The 18,367-nt window shown below is 42.1% G+C and overlaps 1 protein-coding gene across 2 annotated transcripts in view; it reads left to right on the forward strand.

Moving 5' to 3' along the window:
• Positions 1-18,367, forward strand: part of adkb (adenosine kinase b) — a 114,856-nt gene that overhangs the window by 30,937 nt on the left and 65,552 nt on the right. The window lies entirely within an intron of this gene.

Raw genomic sequence — 18,367 nt, forward strand, 5'->3', positions numbered from 1 at the left:
ACCCTCTAATGCCTCATTTAAATGTGTCCTAAACATGACATGTTTGATACTATGTGACTCCACTGATGGATCACCTCAGTCTGGACCCACTCATAAATCCACGTTCAATGGCATGTTCCTCTCCTTTCACCATTACCCCTTGTGCCTGCTGTCATCCGGCTGTCTTATGTCTGCAGAGTTACACTATGCACCTGTCAGATACAATTTATGGCAAGCGATTTGTTGCGTACCATGGGAGTTGCAGTTTCTTGAGAACTTTTTTTCTTGTATTTGTTGCACATTAGACATGGAAGTATCTTATTCTATTAGTGGCCAAGAGTGAATATTGAATTGTAATTTGTTTTGTGTTCAGATAGGTTGAAGGATTATGAGTTTTAATCATCTAAAAAAAGTTTGTCACTAAGCTTTAAGACAAGGCTGTTGTTTTTGCTTAGTTCCTGAATCGTTCACTTTTTGGAGGTACATAGTTTTCTCCGGACAGGAACATTAGATGACTTGCGATGAGCTGTCACCAGCTTTGTTTGATACAATTAAAAGGAAATGAAATCACAGCAATTAGATGTTTGTTCTGTCTCATTGTTGCACGACTGCGCCGCTGCTGCTTGTGCTCTCAGCTAGGATTATCGCCCCTAAGAGGGGAAAGCATTACAAAATGACAGCCTCTCATGTCGAACAAGTCAAACTGATTTAGTGAATATTGAAGAGGTTCCCACCACATGTTCTCCTGCATGTTAAAGGAGCAGCGTTAACCTTGTTTTGATTTGCATCTCCTTTGCAATTAAGATAATATGTCGTAATTAGAATTTTAATGTACCGCTGTGAGATTTTTGATAATTATACAGAATTCTCTGCGGTGATTTTCTCTTGCCTGCTTGTCTTCACAGATGAATTCATGGCTGATTAGATCATTGCTCTAATCAGATTTGGGCTACATTGTAAGATATCTTCCCACATGTCTCTGTAAAGCTGAGTTACTCAGTGTAACTGTGAAACTGTTATTGTGACAACACATATGTTCGATAGGGAGTTTACAAATTGTACTTTCACAAGCAGCAGGTTGCTCCATAACAACCGACAGAAAGCTGAGGTGGAACTTCAGTCTGCCAGACCCATATAATTAAGTATAAAGGCTGGTTAGTTGAATACAGGGTAGAAGTGATGTCTTGTGCTGTGTCTGAAATCACTCCCTCCTGCACTCATGCAATGTTCTTTACATAATACACTCAGCGGTTTGCTCCTATTGTGAGCAGTACATTTGGGACATCACTGACAGGTGCAGTGTCACATCACATCTAGCTCTCTGTTGTATAATGGGTTTTTTGGCTAAAAGAAAAAAAGTAAAAAATTCCATTTGATTCCATTTGAAATTTGGACACTCAAATAAAATGGCAGAAAGTACCTGTCTTGGTCTAAGCCACTAATAGATGATACATTTACATTTTAGCCAATGTCATGGTGTAGATTTAGGGATAGTAATTGCAGTCAGACAGCTGACTACTAGGGGTGTAAGAAAAAATGGATACACTTGAACAAATTTTATTTAGCAATACTGTATCGATTTTCAAAAACCCAGTATCGATTTTATTTTTTTTTTTATTTTTTTTTTTAGCTTACGTGCAAAAATATTCATGTAAGACAGTGGTTCACGTTTATGTTGTGTTTAAACCTCCTACCGCTAGATCAGGGGTGGCCAACCAGTTAGGTATAAAGAGCCACAAAAAAAACGCACCATAGCAAAAAGCCATACAACACATGCACGTCCACACTACAACAGCAAGATTAGATTGACTCAGTGGGAAACCTGACAGTCTTTGTTATCCACAATCCTCTTCAGGTCTTGCTTGAACTCGGTTGTGGCCACTCGAAGCAACTCTCTCACTCATTTGTCACTAAAGGGGCTTTCAAACAGTCGGATTCAGCAGTGAAAGGGTTAACGAGGAAGGTGATCTGTGGCCGCTGTTTTTCCTCAGGTTGCAGAATCTGTCCTCAAAACTCTGCTGCATTATTTTCCATTTTAAAATAATTGGCAAATGTATTGGCAGTATTGGCAGATGTATTCAAATGTGTGTTTTTTTACTTATCTGAAATACTGTATGTTTCAGAAAAGTTAAAAACAACAATCAACCAATGACACAGCCCCCAGCCACACAGTAAGAGCCTCACAGGAGCAGGCAAAGAGCCGCATACGGCTCAAGAGCCACAGGTTCGCCACCCCTGCGCTAGATGGCTATGCTGAGACGCACCACTAGTGTCCTTGCCTAACAGTGCCTAGCAGTGCCTGACTTTTTGCTAGAAGCTAACAACGTAGCTATGGCTGAACTTTGGCCTACTTTAGCATATAAACATTTGCTCACTAAGAACCTGTGAACCACAATCCCAAACTGGCAGTCTGATTTTCTGTGTACTGAATTGTTTACCTAAAGTAAGCTTCTTTGACTGTTATGTACATCATGTCTTTTTTTAAATATTAGTTTTTCTAAAATTATACTAAAAATCTTCTAAAATCCCAATATATCGCCTTACACACAGTATCATATTGAATCGTGACCCATGTATTGTGATACGTATCGTATCGCCAGATTCTTGCCAATACACAGCCCTACTGACTACTGCACGCAGGTTAAAATGCTAATGTTACCCTCTTAGCTAGCCTTAATTTTGTACATCCTAGTGCTAATACTAACATTTCAGTTGTTTATCAAGTATACCAAACAATTGCAAGGAGTTGTTAACTTTTCATGTCATTATAAATTGAATGCTCCAAGCTTTCAGCTGTTAACAGAAACTGTTTACCTGTAAGTTGTCATGATACAGTTTGAGTATTACTGATGCTATTCATGATATAATTATAAAATTAGCTTCTTTACTAAATTGATTAAGTTAGATGGCACTGACACTGTTAATAGGACAAGTGTGAGCCCACAAAACGGATCAACATTTATGAAAAGTGGTTGATAAGTGATTGTTTTGTATTTCGTCACTCCAACGTGAATATAATGAATGAATGTCTGATTTAATTGGTGGTGTTTAAGTAGGCCAAACTGGCATTTTAAAATGTATGTGAAGCAGATTAGTCTATACACCCCACAATGCAACACCAGGATAATTCTACATAATGCATATTTCATCAGTATGCTCAACCTCGATACATTAACTATGGTTGTTTGTTGTGTGTCTGCCTGTGTTTTCACAGTGCCGTTTCCTAGCTGCTTGTTTTTATTCAGCACAAGACAGCAGCCAATATTCCCCTTGGCCTTTTCACTACAACTGTACAAACCAGTCAATATTGACAGGAGAATATTTTCCTGCCCCAAGTTGCCACAGTATCAATACTCGAGGACGACAACAGGGGCCGGAGTAAATGAACAGAGATCTGCAAAGAAAAACTAAACCTTAGACCTCTTTGTGGTGCGAACTTGGCCACCACAAAGGAATTAATGACGGATCCTTCCAGCATAATTGTCTAATTATGCCGGGCAGATGGGGCACTGCTTTAACTAGGACACATTGTGCTACCTCTCCAGACTCTCCACAACAAAAGGCAAACCAGTGTGACTGCCTCTTCAGCAGTGAGTGGGAGGGAGAGTGAAAGAAAGAAAATGGAGAGAGTATAGAGGAGAGGAGGGCGAAAAAAAACTGGGTCTGTCACCAAGCCATTCCTCCACTCGATATGTTACCACAGAAACAAATGTATGGTGTAAATACTGTGTGGATCGCAGCTCCTGGGAGGTGAATCACTGCAGTGTAATGAGGTTGGTTTACATGCTGCTTCTCAGCTTCCCACCCAGGCTAACTCAATACTTAAACCCTCTAATTAAAGAGAATCGGTCACTCGATAATTGATCACATCCGTTGCCTCGACATACGCCGTCACTGTAAGGCTTCATGCCACTGTTTATAAGAGCTGTCTGCCTGCTTTGTCTCCTGGGAAGGAAGAGAGAAGGGAAGTGCTAGAAGGGGTGGGGGGGGGGTAGATAGGGATGAAACAAAGGTAAACATGTAAAGAAATTAAATTTCCATTCTTGAAAGCTGCTGTCAAAGTAGCAGTGGGACTAGCAGTAAAACATCACATATCAGTCTCAAGGGTCTTTCAGGCACTTCAGTTGTACATGGCAGGCGGTGGTAATACTGCCAGTCTTTGGAAGCATTACTTCCTGCATCAAAAAGTTATTAAAGGGCCATTACGTTATGTATGACTTGTATTCACTTCCATCTGCAACCAACAGGAATTACAACAACACTGAAGAGACTCTGGGCCCTATTTTAATGACCTAAGCGCACGGCGTGAAGCATCTGGCGCAGGTGCGTTTAGGGCGTGTACGAATCCACTTTTGCTAGTTTAACGGCGGAAAAAAGGATCCGCGTGCCAGGCGCATGGTTAAAAAGGGTTGTACTTAGTGTCTTAATTAATCATAGTCGAGTGTCATCTCCCATTCCCTTTAAAAGCCCGGCGTGTTTGTACCTTGGGGCATTGTGATTATGATGGCGGATTTGCTAAGCACGAAGGAGAGATTTTCAGGAGAAGAAACTGATCTGCTCGTGCGTGAAGTGAAAGCGGGCAAGCAGATCATATAATTTTACTAATGTGACTTTAGACCAGGTTTTTGTTGGTCAATGGCACGATCACTTTCCGCTGCCTCAAGATAGCAATACACCAAGAATGCACCTGAACACACCTCCCTGTAGGACCAGCACACCCATGGGCGCATTTGCTATTTAAAGGACGTGGACGCTGGATGGGAAATTGACAACTGCGTCGGTCTTAAACTAGCAAAGACACTTGTGTCGGGCTTTGCGCAGCGCTGTGCCGGGTGCAAGATCGGGCCCATGTGTCCCAATTCCATACTACTTTTTCAAAGGAGTCTCTGGAAAATAGTGGTCAAATATGTGCTTGAGTTTTTGAGTGTGTTGTTCACAAACATTATTGTCCTATAAATCAATGCACAAAGGAAATGGCGGAGGTGACAAAACTTACAAGCATCAAATTCAATTAAAAAGTTGAATTGGCAGTGGTGCTCCAGAGTTGCAGTTTGATAAATGTCCGTTGATGCATTGTCTTGTATTATTTTCTGTTGGAGTACATTCATTTCTTAATATACTAACTGTTAAAACAGTAGACAATGAAAATGGGTATATTGTACATGCATAGTTTTCCTGTTTTTCTTTGCTTGGTTTCCCCCACCGAGCTCCTCTTTTCCACTTGTGTCTAGTCAGATGGTTATTATTGACCTGTGTTATCTTCACCACTGAGGTCCATCACCGTGTTTTGAAGCAGGCAGACAGGAAGTGACAGGACTGACTATTGAGCATCTTCAGGACCTCTGACTTATAGATTTCCTCTGACTCCCTGTGGTGTGTGGTAATTGCAGAGTTTCAAAAATTGATTTATGGAAAGTAAATGTATCATCAGGGGCTGGCTGGGGGAGGGGGTGGGAGATTGACGGTGAGCAGACAGAAGAAGAAACAGGGCTACTGGAAGAACATAACATACAGTAGTGTGTATCTGTGGTAAATGGGTCTGGAGTAAATACCCAGAGTACACCTGCAGAGCAGACAGCAGGTTATTATAGACGGACCTGAGCAGGTGTGGTGGAGTCGAGGAAGATATACGACTGCAGTCAGTCTGTTGAGCTAATTTCTTCTGAAAGGTTTTTTTTTTCTGCTTCCGTTTGCTTGCCTTTACGTATTCATTGGCACACCAGTGCAGTATCATGCTGCTTAACTGTATACAAATATTTAATATATAATAATATTTAAAATAACATAAAATTACTCCCATCAGAATTAACATCAAGCATTTGATCCCTGATTTTGTGTATGTCATTATTACCTAGACAAAAGGCCTACTAGGTATGGAAGTGTGTAAAGGTGTAAAGGCTATAATTAAGGCTTATTCATCAAAATGCCTTTTTGAGTGGAGTCACCATTATTAGATATATTCTATAAGTTACCTCTCATTTGTATTTATGAGCTTTACAGCGACCTGACCCTGACCTCAGACAAATAATTCTAGTTTTCCTTGGCCTGACATTTTGGTACAGAATGATCTGATCAATCTGTCATGTCTACATTGGCAGCAACCCATTTGGCAACTCACCAAAGAGAAACATATTATTACAAAGTGGGTGTAACTTCCTTGTGCCAATCACAAAGTGCTGGTTTGGCATTTCTGAATTCCTGTGGCTGGCAGCTGTTAGCGATTTCTCTGACAACCTCTTAAAGAAGCCTGTGCTGGGGCTTTCCCATCATTAACAATTATATTTAAAAAAAATCTCCTTGCATGCACACTCACATACAGTAACTTTACACAAGAGAGATATAAGAAAAATAGAAGCCCCTGTACATTGTGATATAAAGAGGTGGAAGAGGGCTTCATGTAGTAATTATTAATTGTTGCACTGTGTATTGTTAAATGAGGCAGACAAAATTTTAGGAATACTCTTAAATATAATGAAGTCCAACACAACAGCACAAACTACACCATCAAGTTGAATCAACACCTCTCTGAAATAGTGTTAACAATTAAAAATGAGAAAACACTTGGTCTCCCAAGGCTGCATAATCCTCTAACTCCCGAAATATTAGTTATGATTTTATTTATACATGTTTAAAAATGTGGTATTTTATCTGAATCAGCATCAATATAGATTGTGAGAAAATAGCCAAAATTATCTGTCTTGAATTATTAAAGGATAAACCAGCTGATGTTCTGTATTTTTTTTTTTATTGTCAACAAATCCCCCAAAAAGATCAAAACTAACAATGAACTGGTCCCACTAACTAGTATTGCCTGTATATCCAAAGTCTGATATGTGCCTCCAGTGTAGTCCAAAAATGCATCAGTTGACACGTCCCTTTATTACACCTCCACTGTCAATCCCACATCCACTGTCCCGCTGCAGTAAATACTCACTAGAGCAGTGAATGTGTATTAATTCACTGCAGAAAATAGTACCCAAGAAATGCACTATTTACCCCTTAATATTACCCCTTAGTAATATTTGCTAAAGACTACAGTGCCCATTTGTTAGGAAGCTACTGGTCACTTTTTTAAATTAAAATATGTAAAGCTTTACATCTTTATTAGGAACCAATGGGCATGAGAAATTGACTAACAAGTTTTTGGTTTTGGACATTTTTGTCGATACAAAAAAACATAGAATAACATCAGCCTTATCCTTTAAAGAAGTCCATTAATAAGTTCCTGGATATGCACCAAACATTGATTACTTGTTCCCTGGCTCATCGCCCAACTTTTCACCAAATTTAATTAAAATCTGTAAACAAGATTTTGAGATATCCTGCTAACTCACACAGTAATGGAAAAACATTCTGCACCAAAACAGAGATGATTACAAGTTGAATGAAAGTAGCAGGTATGTATTGTATTGTATCGGATTGAATTACAATCTACAGTACGGAGCTTTCTCTTTTATCTCGTTATTAAGCATCAAACTTAAGGTCAACTTCTGTCCTTTTAAATATGTTTTCCAGCTCTTTGAAGGTAGCTGTGTGATGATACATTTCCCCTGAAAGAGGCAATCATGTCTGGCATTAGCTTGTGACATTATTACACTAACACTATATTCCTGCTGTTTGGATTGGAAGCCACAACAATTAGTCTTGAGATATAATTTATGCTGCAATGATGGAGATGCTCTTATACACACAGTTGGTTTATACCTAAGTATATAATAGCATAAGAGCAAGCACAGCTTGTTGGCATCCTGCTTATTTAGTCTTTCTACAGAGGTTACAGAGTGAAGTTAAGTTTATTGAAATTGGTATCCTTTTGCACTTATTGGTTTTCATTTCAAGGGTGTGAGAGAGACACAGCACTTCTCCCTGGCTCTGAGCAGATCCTCTGCTATGTTATTGTAGTGGTGACCTTGGTTCTTCTCTAAAAGCTTTCTGTCAGTGCAGATTCTTACAGGCACGCAGCCTTGTAGCATTGGCTAAAAAACTCCTTGAATCTGCTTTTGCCAAAGCCAACGAGGCAGAAGGGTGCAGGTGCTGCACTGAAATTGGTTTGCTTTTTGCTTAAAAAGTAAAGTGTGTTTCACCCAGAATGTCTCTCTCTAAACAGTCTCTGTAACCAGAATCAGCTCCCTCTGCTTCACTTTGGGGTTATGGTTTCACTGGAATTAAAGTCTGTTTACACTGTGCGAAACAAATATACAGTACGAATTGGATTCTGATACTAGACTGTATATATTTGGGTTGTGAAGACTGCTCAGATGGGGATATGTGGCCATTCCAGTAAATATTCAGTGTGGGATAGGAGTTAGATGAATCAGTTTTGGCCCACGATCACTTTTGAGAGATTATTATGAGACTGTGATTTCAAGGAGAAAATGAACTGAATGAGATCAAATTCGTTTTTTTGGCAGAAGGAGAGGCTTGTTGGCACACAGAACAATATCTAAATAGAAATCACATTTTTCACTCAAGTTAGATTTAACTGGAGTGCATTGTCCTCTTTTCTGGCTCAGGAACGTTGCCGTCTAGAATGTGAAAGTTGCAGCCGCAGAGTTTCGGTATATTAACATTATTGGCAAGCAGGGTGTTATATCTGGCAAGGAAAATCCATTTTGAGAGAGTTTGGAAATACTGTATGTGTAAAGAGCATCTTCCACAGACCTTAGTTTCTTCTCTTAACCTGCAAAGCGTTAAGTAGGTCAGTAATATTTCCCTTCTTTTTCGGTGGGGTTTGTAAAACGCACAGGATACAGGACCAAATCATTAGTGTGGAAGGAATCCAGAGAATTAATGGTAACCAGGCAGAGTCGAATGACATTGTTATTGCAGCCGTTCCCGGGAAAGTGAGGGGAGCTGAAAATTTATATTTGATTTATAGCAGGGTTTGAATTTATGTTCCAGCTCTCAATAGGAAAGTAAGTGAGCTTTGCCTGGCTTCTCACAAGAGAGGGCCCCACAGCATCTGGTGCTGGAAACATCTCTGTATCAAACGGAGTTCCTTCTAATTTCTCTTTGCACTGCTTAACCACCAGGAATTGACACCTGTAGGGGATATAGTATTACTATGTTTATTGGACTGAATTTCAAGTCTGAGCCTTGAGACATTTTGAGATGAGTGAAAAAAGCGTCTCTTTGTGGGAAATATCAACAGTTTACTAGACACACTTTATTTTTGTTGTGTAGTAACTGATTACCTAACATCTACTTCTACTCTACTCATGATTGTAAAGATGGAGCCAAGTCATTATTTACCTTGGTTTAGTATGTACTAAATGCTATTTGATAGCTTGAGTGACTGCTCAGCATTGCAAGAGGTATGGCAGTGATATAAAGATCTCTGATTTACTCTGCTCAAGTGCTATTATTTATTGGGAGTTCTTTTTGCAGCAGTTCGTCGATGAGAGCAGAAATATACATCTCACTGTGAGTGTGCTTTGAATCCTTGAAACATCGTATCTTCACATTATTATCTGCTTAAAGTGATGATACGAATACCATTCTTTATGGTTTGGTAATAACTGCCTTATTTTTCATAGGGACGCAAAGCATTATTTATCTCTGGTCGTGTTCATGGGGATTAATGATGCATAACTCTGTCAGAGTTGTCTAGCATACAGCACCAGCCGAAGGAATCTGGAAGGTTATCGGAGCAATAAATCCCAAGTTTTCTGCCGTTGTTTGTCACGATGCACTGCAGCAGCCAGTAGTTATGATGGTTCCAGCTTGTTACCCCCCCCCCCTTCTCTGTCTCTCTGTAAGCCGTCAGAAAATAACACAACTTGTTTAAGCTGCCAGTTGATGAGGTGGAATTTGATTGCACAACCTAAAAGTTTAAAGCAGGCAACTGTTCTTAAATCTCCTTATTACGTTGACTCTGTCTGCTTCCAGCTGGATGATGGAGTGTAGATAAGGTGTGCGGTGCACACTCTCTACACCTCTGATGTTCGTTCTTGGCAATTAGAGCACAAGCACAGTCTGTTCAGTCTTGCATTTTAACTGTTTTGTCAATTGCCGTCATCCGATTCTGTTATGTCTATAAACTGAAAATTAAATTAGGTGTGCAGACTGTTAACACGAGTTCAATCTATACCCGCCCAGCAGCAGTGTTTCTTTCATCATGGCTTATTTTCTCTGTTTAATTTATCGAATAAATTGCCCCTTTAACTTGCCAAGCAAAAGGAAGCCATCCATGCATTGTCCATGATCCGGGCAGTGAGGAAGATTATGTCTATTAGTGCAATGATGGGGCCTTTACTGCGGCGTACTCACTGATTGAATGGCATCCTTCTCAAGGTCAGGCCGGAGCTAAGAGCTATTTTCTGCTTACCTGTGCAGCCAGCCGGCCACAGAATCTGCACACAAACTGCCTTTACACCAGCGAGCTTAGTAAGCGGAGAAGCTCATCACTGATATTTCCAGCTGGTAATATGAAGAGAAACCTCTTTGCCTGCAGAAAAGGACACAAAGGCATGAGTAATATGATAAAAGGGATCTTGCTACAGTGCGTAAAGACATTAGGATTGTTGTTTTTCGATCTGCGCCAAGGGCCTAATCATATCCTCCCATTGTGTCCCTGTCAAAGTGAACCAGTGTGTTAAATGTGAATCTGTTTGCGGCGAACGTGTAGACTGGGTCAGAGGTCAAACTGGGGAGCACAGCTGTTTTGTCTGCCTGATGAATGAGAAGTGCATGCTGTTGCTAGCCCGGGTTCCTCGAAAACGCATGCATCCAGCTGAAATAATCCAACATGATCACCATTGAAGGAATTTGTGACAGTCTCTTTTTAAGCTGCTTATGTTCAGGGACCTACTTTATATATGTCCAAGTTGCTGCTAAACAATATATAAGTGTCAGTAACCTGTCAATGGATATAGTGGGAGATTAAGGTTAATAATGTCTGGGATGGATAGTCTTTGTTGAATAATGTTGATCATCATTTCGCTGATGGGAAATTATGTCAGAAAAATGCAGTCATAACACTCATTAGAGCCCACTTCCTCCCAGCAGCTAATGTTTTGAAGTGAATTTTCCGCACCGCCACATTGAATTTAGCAGGGCTTGACCTGTGCTAAGCCCTCAACCGTGGCTGTCATTTGGCGTATGTTTAAAAAAAAAAATTCTCTTCTGTAACATGGATCACCCGCACTGTCACCGTATCCAGGGAGGCGGGCACCGCCACCTTCGTGAGATCAAAGCACTGTGCAAATACGCCATACTGCATACAGGGGAGTTGTTGGAGGAGGGAGGGGGGGCAGAACTGATTTACCTGTGTAGGGGCCGAGCACAGCTGCACTCCCACCAGCTGGAGCCCACGGACCATAGACAGGATTAGAGGCTTTAGCTGCAAAGGTCCCTCATCATCTTTCCGCCTGAACCTTGTATGGCAACAACCCCCGCAAACACAAATGGCACTTTATGATCACTTAATAACACCCCCTCACACGCACACACAGTGAATCGGCTCATGGGCTTTTGTAGTCGCCATTGTCTCAGATAAATAGGACAACCCCGTCAGTCTGGGACTCCCAGTCCATGAATCCAGTGTGGAGGCATTTTCTCCCCCACCCTTACAAAGGTATCACTGTACGGCCCGCCATTGTGAAGCTTCTGTATCCAAGCTCAGCCCCTCATGCCTACCAGTTAAACCCCTCTGCCTCTTTGCTGCTACGATAGGGGAGTTTGGCTCTGACTGACTGAAACAACATCACCTTGTTTATCCTGTAAATAATTCACCCCTCCCGGGCAACAGAAACAATATCAAGGTTGTGTGTTTAACAAGGGAGGCAGGGAATGAAGAGAAGCCAAAAAGAAGAAATCAGGTGTTTCCTTTTTAGATAAACTTGCCGCCTGGGGACAGCGACACATCCCTGCTGATTCCTATGCAGTGCGAAGATGCTTGTGTGTGTGTGTGTGTGTTTGTGTGTGTGTGTGTGTGTGTGTGTGTGTGTTTGTTTTACTATATTCGTGGGGTCCAAAAACTGGGGAATACAGTATACTTGTGGGGTCTGCACAGCCTTGTGGGGCCCAAAATGCTGGACCCCATAAGGTTAAAGGGCTGTTTGAGGTTTAAGACTTGGATTTAGGGTTAGGGTGAGGGTAAGGGTTAAGGTTAGGCATTTAGTTGTGATGGTTAAGGTTAGTGTAAGGGGCTAGGGAATGCATTATGTCACTGACAGGTCCCCACAAAGATAGTGAAACAAACGCGTGTGTGTGTGTGTGTGTGTGTGTATGTGTGTGTGAACTTGCCCTTTGATAGCTCTCTGATGAGGGTGCAGAGATATTGTCGGGGACATTCTTGTCGTGTTTAACATCAGAACCTATGGAGTGTGTCAGCGAGTCATAGAATTAGATGCTTATCATCGGGGGCTGTTCCTGGGAGCTGTCTCCTCCCGTACCACCGCACAGTCTTCGACACACGTGAATGCAGAAACGCAAGCTGTCTACGTTTGTTTTGGTGTTTTGTGTTGTCTAACACCACTCCCCTGGGGTAGTGTACCAGTCTCTAGTATATATGGATTGTTTATTTCCTTCTAACTTGTAGCATCCTCTCCCTTTTATTTGTTGGGTTTTAAACAATTGCTTATATCCTGTACATTGCAGTCCATATGCATTTAAACAGTGACTCACTTGTTATTGTGTTGGCTCTGTACTTGAGCACATTGGTTTCAAAATAAAACAGGTATTTTTCAATATTCAATATTTTCAAATTGAGGATAAAAAGAAATTCAGAAAGTCACGCTACACTGCCAGAGTTCTCTTTGCATATGGTAGAGATACGGTATATATGGGGTGACGTGGTGGCCTAGAGATGTAAGGCGGTGAACCACAATGTCCCCAGTTTGTGTCTGGCATGGGACTATTTCCTGTCATCTCTCTGCTGTCAGATATGTAATTAAGGCATAAAATGCTTAAAAATGGTACCTGCCTTGACTTTTACTGTAGGCAAACCACATGTATCTCATTGTCACTTCCTCTTAAAGTACACCTGCCTGAGGTGCCGTGAACCTTACATGTTACATGCCCCCCCCCCTCACCCCTCACACACAGACACACACACACACACACACACATCTCTATCACCAGTGGCTGATTAAAAATACGACACAGTATGCATGGATCACATGCATAGATCACATGCATAATACAAATCATCATCTTAATCGCCATCTTAAGTGGAAATCAGCGATAAAAGGCTATCATCAAAGTTACTTGATTATGTAATCCTGTTATGGTCTCAAGTCTATTTGCATAACAGTAGTTGTACTAATGAGGAAATGTATCCCCATCTTCATCTGATTGCACTGGCACAAATCCCTATTGTTCACTCTATGAATATAAATGTAAACATGTAAACCGCGAACACCTTTTAAAGGGTCTATGAAATTGAATCATTACTTCCTTCAATATGATTTAATCCCCTTAGAAACGGGTTGTTGTGGGATATAGCTTTAGTGAAGGATTGAAGTGTAAACCAATGGGACATCTATAGATTCTATAGACTGGTCTTCTTAGTCATGCCTACTTACTATTGCAACACAAGGTCATCATTAAAATGCAACTCATTTCTAGGAAGAAACCATTTTCCAAGAAGTTAAAGTCCCAGTTTAAAGGGCTCTTTTAAAGCCGAGAGTCAGTCCCTTATATGCAGTCTTAATTGAATTTCAAATATTATGCTAATGTACAGCCAGAGCAATAGGAAATGAGTCACTGTCCAAATGCTTGTCGATTGCAGAGTACATTTGTACATCATTAAAGCATCAGTCAGCTTTATATTGTCCTGTAGCCAGAGCCTAAAGCTGCATGACAACTGTGAAACAACCATTACAAAAGGAGACTTGAGTAGTAATACACAAGCCTCCCATGCTGGTGTTTCAGCAAGGGACGAGCCAGGCGCTGATCAGAAGAGAACTCGGATCTGGATATTTGAAGCTGATATTGGGCCGGATTCCCATCGGGCTACATGCTATGCCTTCCCTTTGAGTGTTGATTGCAGAAAGGAGAATGTGGTTGACTGATCTGAAAGGAAATTACTGGAGAGAGAGCTTATCCATGCCTTTGACTGATAATCAGCTCATTATCGTGTTGATCATTTACAGCTCTCCCACTCGCCTGCTCTCTATTCTTTTAGCTGTGTCACAGAAGCAGTGCACAGAGACTTTTAATGGCTTGGCAGGGAGCCCACTGTGGTGAGGCAGGGTTAAAACAAGCATGCTAGCCCTGGCTAGTCTCCACTTTTACACAGTACAGGTCCCCACCCCACTTATCAACCCTCCCAGGGAAGAGAAAAAAATTAAAGAAAAACAACAACAGCGACAACAACATATGCAACCCTGACGCGAGCAGTGCCCTAGCACCCCAACATAGCTAACTGTGCATGAAATTGCACTGATTGGAGTTATTGACCAGAAGGCTCCAGCCCCTGAGAGGACAGGGAATATGGTGGTGGTGGGGGTGGAGGAGGGGTGAGGGTGGCTTGTGTGTTACCTGATTGAGTGAAAAATTCTCGGCCGGTTGCTTTGATGCCCTGCGCTTTACAGGAAAGAGTGATTTAATGGAAGCTGCCAGACCTCATCAATGTCAGCGCTCGTGTTGAGGGCCCTCTGCTCCGCCGTGCTTTATATAAAAGCACTCGCCATGACAGGTCCTGATGGACAGATGTTTGCTAGTTGTTTTAACTGCACAGTAAAAAGAAACACGGATATCAGCCTCCACCTCTGACTCTAAGACAGGTTGTGCAGTGAGAGGAGGCTGTTACAGGCTACCCTGGGGTGCAGTGCCCTCGCCCTCAGCTATTTTAGGCCTCTATAAATAACCCTATTGAATTTTGCTGGGTTGAAAAGCCTATAATTAATGTGACCATCATTAGGCATGGACATGTTCTTCTCAAGAGGACCCCGCTGGTGAGGTGAAGCGAGGAGAATGGAGACTTATCCTCTGTCCTTGTTTTTTAAGGATGAACTGTGCAGTGTGAGAGGGTGGAAACTGGAGTGACGGCCAACCAGCTTCCCGGTGATGTGCAGAAGGCACCAATTTGTTTTCAAACTGCAGGATAACATACAGTGTCATCTATCAACACTCCACACAGGCCCACTGTGCAGCATCTTCAGTAGATCTGAATTGCATTGGAATTGCATCATTAATAGAGCAGAAATGATTCCCAGCAACTCCGGGAGAATACATTGACCCCTGAGGGAGACTAAAAACAAGACAATGTTTTTACAGGAGGAATATCTAACTAGAGGTCCCATTACCACTTCATCAATATACAGCTGCAAGTGAGCGGGGAGACCGAGGAAGGGAGGGGAGCATAAGAAGAAGAAGAGGGAATGTAATAGCTTATAGTGCTAATGGCAGTCTGAGCGCTCAAGTCCCAAACATCCAGCCGCCTCATCTCATCTGGGCTGTGTAATTGCCCTCCTGGAAGCTGCCACGCGAAGCGGCTGCCTCCGTAGTGAAGAGTGGCAGCTGCTGGATGTTGAGGAGCAGGCCTAGGTCAGCTCCCCAAGTGGGGCTCCTTGCAGCCATGAGATGTCATAATTAATAGCTATATCTGGGGGCCCCGGGGCCAGTGTTATGGATGAGATTATTTGGGTAAATGGAAGCCAAACAGAAAGAGACGGCAGACTTATTCTCCACTTAACATAATGTATACTTATCACTTTGCCTGTAGCGTGTATGCCTTTGCAGCATCTTACCCCCTGCTTTTCAGGGATATTTTTTCTCGCTTGTTTGTATTGGGTTTCCCTTCCGTATTTAAACGTACCTAGAGATATGTCGCTGTGGTGTATCATGGGAAGTTATTAATCTTTGGGGACCGGCACTCTCCCTAGTTAAGTAAATATACATGAGCTGCTGTGAAAGATACAAGCTCCCAACACCTTCAGAGAAATCTGTTTCTTCAGCTACCCTCTTTCTTCCATCCTCTCTCTCTCTCTCTCTCTCTCTCTCTCTCTCTCTCTCTCTCTCTCTCTCTCTCTCTCTCTCTCTCTCTCTCTCTCTCTCTCTAACATGCCGCCTGGGGGCAAATCTCACTCTGTCTCATCTGCTGCTTAATTTCACTGGAGCAGCCCTCAGTAATGAAGCGCCTTGATGTACATTTGCCAATTTCTGCCTCTGCCACTGCGGTATAATTGGGATGTGACTAAGCATGAATACCCAGCACAGGGTTGGTTGACCTCTCGGCGACCCCGCGAATAGCGCTTTTGTCATAATGGAGGTATTATCTCACATAATCTGGGAATGGAGAGGGATTGTCTGCAGGGTGCCGGGGATGGAAATGAATTGATATAACTCCCCGCTCCTGTGCACCACAGAGGAGGGGAAAAAAACCTGCAAGATAAAAAATGTTACATACCCATAATGAAGACATTTTCTTCTTATCTATTGCTGCTTTGTGTTTATTGGAGTAGGAGAGCAGCTTCTGGCAAAAGCAGGGGTGGGTTTTATAGGAAGGGATGGAGTTTTGATGCTGTGGTACTATAGAGGATTTTTCTGTATGTGTGTGTCAGTGTGTGTGTATGTCAGCTTATTCCCTGCGTGGGTGCACTGTGTACTCATGCACATGTTAGTGTGTATGTGTGTCTGTTAATGACCCTGTAAAATGACAAGCTGAGCTGGCAGTGAGAGTACAGCTGACGGTCAGAGAAGGAGAGGGAGAGCGAGAGGAGGTGGAGGAGGCAGGAGAGTTCAGCTGGAGGTGGAGGGGGGGTATAGTTGCGAGGTCGGTGGTTCCACTGTGATTCACCATGCTGTCATCAGAGAGATGGGGGCCCCTGAGTGGCCCTCTCTATTCCCACCTGAGAGGCCTGCAAATGGAGGGGCCGCGCTGTCATTATTTACAGCCCGCAGCTCCTAACCTTGGATTCAGAGCTCATCACGGCGAAGAGAAAATCAGATAGGACTTGACGTGTACCCGAGCCAGTGACCTTGATAAGTGTGAGGTGCCTGCAGCAAGAGGTTAGGGAAGAAGAGCTCGCTTCTGTCGGCTTTTGCTGTGGATCTGCGCGTGCGTGTTTGTACTTGTCAGCCAGGTGGGGAGGGAGGGGGGCACAGCTGAATGACTGAGCCATGACTCAAGATGACACATGGTAGGCCTGCTCATGGGCCAAGATACAGCAGGCATATGTGGCAATATCACTGTTCATTTTGTTGGCACTGGTGCTGAAAAGATTAGCTAAGTAATATAATAATATAAATAATTAGTAATTCATTAGTCGACATTGACAGAAACATTGACAGTTATTTTGATAATCACTCAATAGTTTATCATTCCTAAAGGAAAAATACCAAACATTTGCTGGTTGCAGCTACTACTAAACTTAACGTCTCTCTTTGCTGTTTTATATTACTTCTTAATCTTTTGGATTTTGGACTGTTGGTCATTCGAAACATGCAGTTTGAAGATATCCCCTCGGCTATGGGAAATTATGACGGGGAATTTGTCATAAAAAAAAAAGAAAATATTCATTGTTTGCAGCCTGATTTTGTTAGCAGGTAAAAGCCACAAGGTTAGCTATGATTGTAAATTGGCAGCCTTGGTTTAAAAACACACCTGACGCTTGCTTAAAGCAGCCATATTATGCTCATTTTCAGGTTCATAATTGTATTTTAAGGTTGTACCAGAATAGGTTTACATGGTTTAATTTTCAAAAAACACCATATTTGTGTTGTACTGCAGTGCTCTCTCTCACTGCTGCAGATCCTCTTTTCAGCTGGTCTCTGTTTTAGCTACAGAGTGAGACCTCTTTTCTTCTTCTTCTTCCGTACTATCTTTGATTGCACTGCGCATGCCCAGTAGCTCAGATGTAGATCATGTCAGCTAGCTAGCTCCATAGACAGTAAAAGAAAGGCTGTTTCTACAACTTTGCTCAGTTACAAGGCAGGATTAGCTGGGAGACTTCTAAATGAGGGCGCACATGTAAGTAGTTCTTTTGTAGATTATGGTGAACTTGTGTGTGTTGTAGCAGTGCTTTGCTATTGAGAACGAGGTCGCATGCTAGCGTTAGCATGCTAGCGTTAGCCATAGCGTTAGCATGCTAATGCTACGAGCTAATGGTTGCGTTTAGCCTGCTCGTTTCGGCATGTGACATCACAAGCTGTGCTGATTTTGAACAGCTCACCCAGAGACTGAAGGCAGGACACATTCAGAAACCGTATCTCACTCTAAACAGCATGGGTGGATTTTTTTTCAAAGTTTGTATGTGTGTGGAAGCACCAGAGACACAACATAACACCCCAAATCCCAGAAAAAGTGATTTTTTCATAATATGGGCACTTAAAAGTAATGAATTTTTCCTGGGTATTTTTTATTTATTTGATTATTTATTTTTTTCCATCTGAACTAGTTACCTAGAGACCAAAGGGGGGAGTGCAAAATAACAGGGGAGAG

Source organism: Sander lucioperca, chromosome 22, assembly GCF_008315115.2.
Source record: "Sander lucioperca isolate FBNREF2018 chromosome 22, SLUC_FBN_1.2, whole genome shotgun sequence".
Taxonomy (NCBI): domain Eukaryota; kingdom Metazoa; phylum Chordata; class Actinopteri; order Perciformes; family Percidae; genus Sander; species Sander lucioperca.